Genomic DNA, 6,445 nt, shown 5'->3' with positions numbered 1-6,445 from the left:
TAACATAAAAGGTTACTATGAAGACCTGTGACTGCTATTGGCCACTGGTGGGTGTCGCCATTTTCTGACTCCTCTTGTGAATGTCTGAGAATGTTGATGGAGTCAGAGATACACCTGGAAATGTTAACAACACACTCTCAAATGGTCTGGTGAATGTTGGAAAAATCTGCTACTGTGTCAGCTTTCGCTGGTTAGTGTTGAAAACCACTCCCGCCTTTGCACGTATCCCGGAGATACGGTTGGGATTGTGATAACTGTGCCGACCCTCACCAGCATGTCTCCATAAAATATATATAGTAATATGATTTCTTTGGACATTTGCAGGATGGTTCTGACCTGGCCCCAGATGTCAACACAAAAACAGGTGTTTTCAATAGGGGTGTGCGCTGGAGTGGTTTGAGAGAGCCCCAGATCAGGTAAGGTCCACCAAGGACTGGATTACTGTCAGGAGTTCAGCCAACACTCAAGTAGAACCCTGGCAGAGACACATGCCTGACTGGCATGTTCTCTCCCTCCTGGTCGATTAGGAGCTTCATAAGCTTTCTTCAGCCCGAACATCACAGCGACCGATGCCAACCAACACTGGCACACTTAGGGATCTGCAGAGTTTGTGCAACTTGCGTGACAGACCTCAGCCTCACAGCATTTTGGCTAATCTACTTTATTTACATATAAACACACACGGAGCACTGCAACATGGCTCCCTCTCTCTCTAGCATCAGGCAGCAAAGAGAAAAAGAACAAAGGACAATAGTCCCACTTCACGGAACACAGTAACACAAACATACTCTCTCCATCACTTCCCACTTGGTGGAGTAAAAATATATACCGTCATGTGATAGACAACAATCCCATGACTGCAATCATAGATCAGGAATTCTAACAGTAACTGCATGTTTAATCAGGATTTTAACCCTAATTAAATACAGTATTTGGCCAATGGCATGGAGTAGAAAAAGGAGACTTTCACTTGTCTTTATTTCCCCCTTCTTTGAAACCAACCACATAGAACCATAGAGTTGAAAGGAACCACGAGAATCATTTAGTTCAAACCTCTGCAATGCAGGAATCTATTAAACATGTGGGTTGGGGAGAAGAAGACGCAGGCAAGAGTCTCCGCCTGCACCTCCTTTTTTCCAACCACATTTCATTAGGATTTAAAATCTTAATTAAATTTAAGGCTCTGCAAGGCTCCCAGTTGGGTTCAAGGCTCAGGTCTGGACCGGACTGTCCCAGACAGGGCCGGATTTAGATTTGATGAGGCCCTAAGCTACTGAAGGTAATGGGGCCCTTTATATGTCCAGCTGTCCTTTGTCAACAACAAATTGTTGCTGTTTTTTGTGTTGAATATATGCTATATGGTAATTTATGGACCTAATAGGTATCTAAAGCCATTTGCACAGAACAAAATATGTATTTTATCAAAGTAAATGAGCAAACCAGTGATATTTTAGGGAGCAGGCTAGCAGGTGGGGCCCATGACTTACATCATAGGAGCCTACACAACACAAAACACTGTTGCTGTATGTAGGTTTTCTTTGTTTTGTTTTTTATCTTATATTTTGGAAATGTACATCCAGGGTTTTTTTCCTTTAATTTTTTTTGGGGGCCCCCAAGAGAGTGGGGCCCTAAGCTATAGCTTGTTTAGCTTATATGTAAATTCGGCACTGGTCCCAGCATAGCTGTGAACTTTCAGATTTGAAAATAAGGGATCAGCAGCCTCACCTGTCCCGGGAACAGTCTACAGGATATCTAACAATCTGGGATAGCAGCGGTAAGCAGCGGGAAACGGCGCTGGAATAAGGGAATTTCCCGCAAAAAAATGGAAGGTTGACAGCTCTGGGTCCCAGATCAGATTGGGCTTGATCCACTGTGCCAAATCAGTCTCTGAACTGGATCAGGGAATGAGGAATAGGGACTGTGCACAGGCCTAGTTTTCAGCTTCCTTCTAGATATACTTTGGAATATGTCATCTTGGGCGGCCATATTATTTTATTGATTAATGAATGAAATATTCCTGAATGTCCCTTATCAGTTGGGCCCCTGCCTGCAGACCGCATGAACACTGAGCCAAACTGGGCTCATTAGAAGGCTTGTGACTCTGACCCTTTCTCTCTGGAGTTGACACCTTGACCAACCTAGCCAGATGTCAACTCCAGCTTAAGGCCAGAGTAGAGGCTGAGATTTGGTCCCATGCAGGGGTGAGGAATAATACCAGAAACAAGATAATGGAGCTGTGGCTGCAATAGTCACCTCCTCCTGAGGTTCTTAGCCCAGCCACTCAAGGAGAGAGAAAATTGCCAGGGCTAGGAGGAAGAAAAGGAAGGGCAGTGGGCTTCCAATAACAACAACAACAACAACAACAACAACAACAACAACAACAACAACAACAACAACAACAACTTATACTCCGCCCATCTGGCAGGGTTTCCCCAGCCACTCTAGGCAGCTTCCAACAAGAGATTAAAAATGCATTAAAACATCAGTCATTAAAAAGCTTCTCTTAGCAGGGCTGCCTTCAGATGTCTTCTAAACGTCAGTTGTTTATTCCTTTGACTTCTGATGGGAGGGTGTTCCACAGGACAGGCACCACTACCAAGAAGGTCCTCTGCTTGGTTCCCTGTAACTTCGCTTCTCGCAGTGAGGGAACCACCAGAAGGCCCTCAGAGCTGGACCTCAGTGTCCGGGCAGAATGATGGGGGTGGAGACGCCTCGGTATACTGGGCCGAGGCTGTTTAGGGCTTTAAATGTCAGTACCAACACTTTGAATTTTTCTCGGAAACTTGCTGGGAGCCAATGTAGGTCTTTCAAGACTGGTTTTATGTGGTCTCGGTGGCCGCTCCCAGTCACCAGTCTAGCTTCCACATTCTGGATTAATTATAGTTTTCGGGTCACCTTCAAAGGTAGCCTCACGCAGAGCGCATTGCAGTAGTCCAAGTGGGAGATACTAACTAGAGCATGCACCACTTTGGCGAGACAGTCCGCAGGCAGATAGGGTCTCAGCCTACGTACCAGATGGAGCTGGTAAACAGCTGCCCTGGACACAGAATTGACCTGCGCCTCCATGGACAGCTGTGAGTCCAAAATGACTCCCAGGCTGTGCACCTCCTCCTTCAGGGGTACAGTTACCCCATGCAGGACCAGGGAGTCTTCCACACCCGCCTACCCTCTGACCCCTCAAAACAGTACTTCCTTCTTGTCAGGATTCAACCTCAATCCGTTAGCCGCCATCCATCCTCCAACCGCCTCCAGGCACCCACACTTCTTCCAGTTCTTCTCATTTCTGTCCTCTGATTCGTAAGCCCAGCCAGTGGAGAGCGCTGGGGATTACTGCTTTAGATCCGCCTTCCTCAACTTGCTCCCTGCAGATGCTGTTGGACTCCACTCCCATCATCTCTCACCATTGGCTGTGTTGGCTAGGGCTGATGGGAGTTGTAGTCCAATAAACTCTGGAGAGCACAGTGCTGGCTACGTCTGCTTTCGGCACTTGCACAGTGATGGTTCTCTTGAATGGACAGCTTGTGCTTTTATGACTGCTCAGCTTTTCCCAGCTGCCTTCAAGTCACCTGCTTGGTTTCAGCTATGAATTCCAACTTTGGCAGTGGTGGGGAGAGCTAGCTTAGTGCTGTGAGCTGCTTGACTGTCCAAAAGGTCAGATGATGGAGAGGCGAGATGTGTCAGCTCCACACATGGGCTAATGAAGTGTCACTGAGAAAAGTCGAGGAGCTGGGTTAATTCTCGGGAGCAACCAGAAGATGGTTTATGAGCCTGGGCAAGCTCAGCTGGAACCAGATACCTCCCACTGTTTCCCTCTGTTTTTAGAGTGTCAGTACAAAACACTGGACTGGAAATGTGACGGAAAAGGGATCTCAGGAAAGGGTATTCAAAAACACTGTGTGAACAAAAGGCAAAAGATGTGTGTTGGTTTGTTTTTAGAAGCTAACAGCCTGGAGAATCACTCATAGGAGCCAACTCCTAGGGCCCAAGGTCCCTTCGGTCCTCCCAATAAAATATTTGAGCGGGCCGTGCTCCCTCAAAGTTGATGGGCATTGTCATTCAAATAGTGTGCATGCACTGTATCGTGTGAACGATTATGCAGGGTAGGGCTCCCCCCCCCATATTTACTCAAGTTGGCACCCCTGGTATCACCAGTGTTTGGGGTTGAGAAGATGGATTGAAGGAGAGCTGTCAAATGGATGGGATGTTTTGGGCATCAAGAGAGCCAGATTTGACGTAGCAAGTGTTGAATGCCAAGGCAGAGTGAAATTGGTTTTGAAAGTGTTTGGTGTGGACCCAGGGTGTCAGATGCACTGTACAGTGGTTCCGCTCCTTTCTCCTGGGCCATGTCCAGAAAGTGGTGGGGGGGGGGTGAGTGTTCAGACCCCTGGGCTCTCACTTGTGGGGTGCCTCAGGGTTTTGTCCTCTCCTCCATGCTTTTCAACATCTACATGCAGCCACTGGGAGAGATCATCAAGGGGTTTGGGCTGGGTGTTCATCAGTATGCGGATGATACCCAGCTCTACCTCTCTTTCAAATCGGAACCAGTGAAGGCGGTGAAGGTCCTGTGTGAGTGTCTGGAGGCGGTTGGAGGATGGATGGCGGCTAACAGATTGAGGTTGAATCCTGACAAGACAGAAGTACTGTTTTTGGAGGACAGGAGGTGGGTGGGTGTGGAGGACTCCCTGGTCCTGAATGGGGTAACTGTGCTCCTGAAGGACCAGGTGTGCAGCCTGGGAGTCATTCTGGACTCACAGCTGTCCATGGAGGCATCTGGTACGCAGGCTGAGACCTTACCTGCCCGCAGATTGTCTCGCCAGAGTGGTGCATGCTCTGGTTATATCTTGCTTGGACTGCTGCAATGCGCTCTATGTGGGGCTGACCTTTAAAGCCCTAAACGGCCTCGGTCCAGTATACCTGAAGGAGCATCTCTACCTCCATCGTTCTGCCCAGACACTGAGGTCCAGCACTGAGGGCCTTCTGGCAGTTCCCTCGCTGCGAGAAGCCAAGTTACAGGGAACCAGGCCGAGGGCCTTCTCGGTAGTGGCACCCGCCCTGTGGAATGCCCTCGCACCAGATGTCAAAGAGAAAAATAACTACCAAACTTTTAGAAGACATCTGAAGGCAGCCCAGTTTAGGGAAGCTTTTAATGTTCAATAGGTTATTGTATTTTAATGTTTTGTTGGAAGCCACCCAGAGTGGCTGGGGAAACCGAGCCAGATGGGTGGTGTATAGATAATAAATTATTGTTATTGTTATTGTTATTGTTATTGTTATTGTTGTTGTTATCATTACTATTATTATTATACCAGGGGTCAGCAAGGTTTATCTTGCTGGGGCTGGATTGGTCCCATGGAGATCCCTCTGTGGGCCAGATTGCGTTTGTGTGTGATTGCGTGCGCCCATGATTTTCAGCATCTGTGTCTGCACAGACGTGATTTTCAGCACCGCGGAAGCGAGTCCCTGCGCCGCACCAGTTTAGCGCAGTGCACGAGCAGGCAGCTTGGTTCAAGGGCGGCTCGTGGGCCAGTCAAACAACCTCCACAGGCCGCTTTCGGCCCATGGACCTCAGGTTGCTGACCCCCTGCTCTGTACTAACAAACAGCACTCTGGCAGAGGGGGAGAGGATAACTACATGGACATACAGTGGTACCTCAGGTTAAGTACTTAATTCGTTCCGGAGGACCGTTCTTAACCTGAAACTGTTCTTAACCCGAAGCATCACTTTAGCTAATGGGGCCTCCCGCTGCCGCTGTGCTGCCGGAGCACAATTTCTGTTTTCATCCTGAAGCAAAGTTCTTAACCTGAAGCACTATTTCTGGGTTAGCAGAGTCTGTAACCTGAAGCGGATGTAACCTGAAGCGTATGTAATCTGAGGTACCACTGTATCATTCAAGAATGGACAAGAGCAATTCACACTGCAACATTTTGTTGCAGGGCTTCACTGGTTAAGATTACTGTTCTTTAGAACACCTCACACTTAAGAGAGAGAGAGGGGGAGGAATAGTTGCTGCTATGAGCAACCCCACACTTGATGCACTTAGTTCCCATACAATGTTTCCCATTGGTTGAAGATAATGCTGCGCTGCAAGCATTTGCTAAAGTACTTTTCACAGAAATGCAGTTACAAGCTATGAGAGAGCTGACAGGCCCTGCTGTTTCGACATATGGTCATTATTAAGATGATGAAGGTGCTTGGTTGTGGCTAAGCTGCAACGATGGAGCAGAGTTTTCTGTTTACATTGTAGAAACAACTTTGCCTTAAACAAAATTACTTCTACAAGATGTAGCCAAGCACCTTGGATCCAGCAACTTCTGGGTGGCCGTAACAATGTTAACGAGGCCTTCCTGTCAAATTAGTTTATGGCTTCTGATTGTTGTCGAAGGGCTGTTCCTGAGAATTTGAAATTCTACCGTGGACTGCTGAGGAAAAGGCATTCAAAAAAGG

Source organism: Podarcis liolepis (genome assembly GCF_965112155.1).
Source record: "Podarcis liolepis genome assembly, chromosome: 3".
Lineage (NCBI taxonomy): Eukaryota > Metazoa > Chordata > Lepidosauria > Squamata > Lacertidae > Podarcis > Podarcis liolepis.
The sequence above is the reverse complement of the archived record's forward strand: the minus strand, read 5'-3'. Positions refer to the sequence as shown.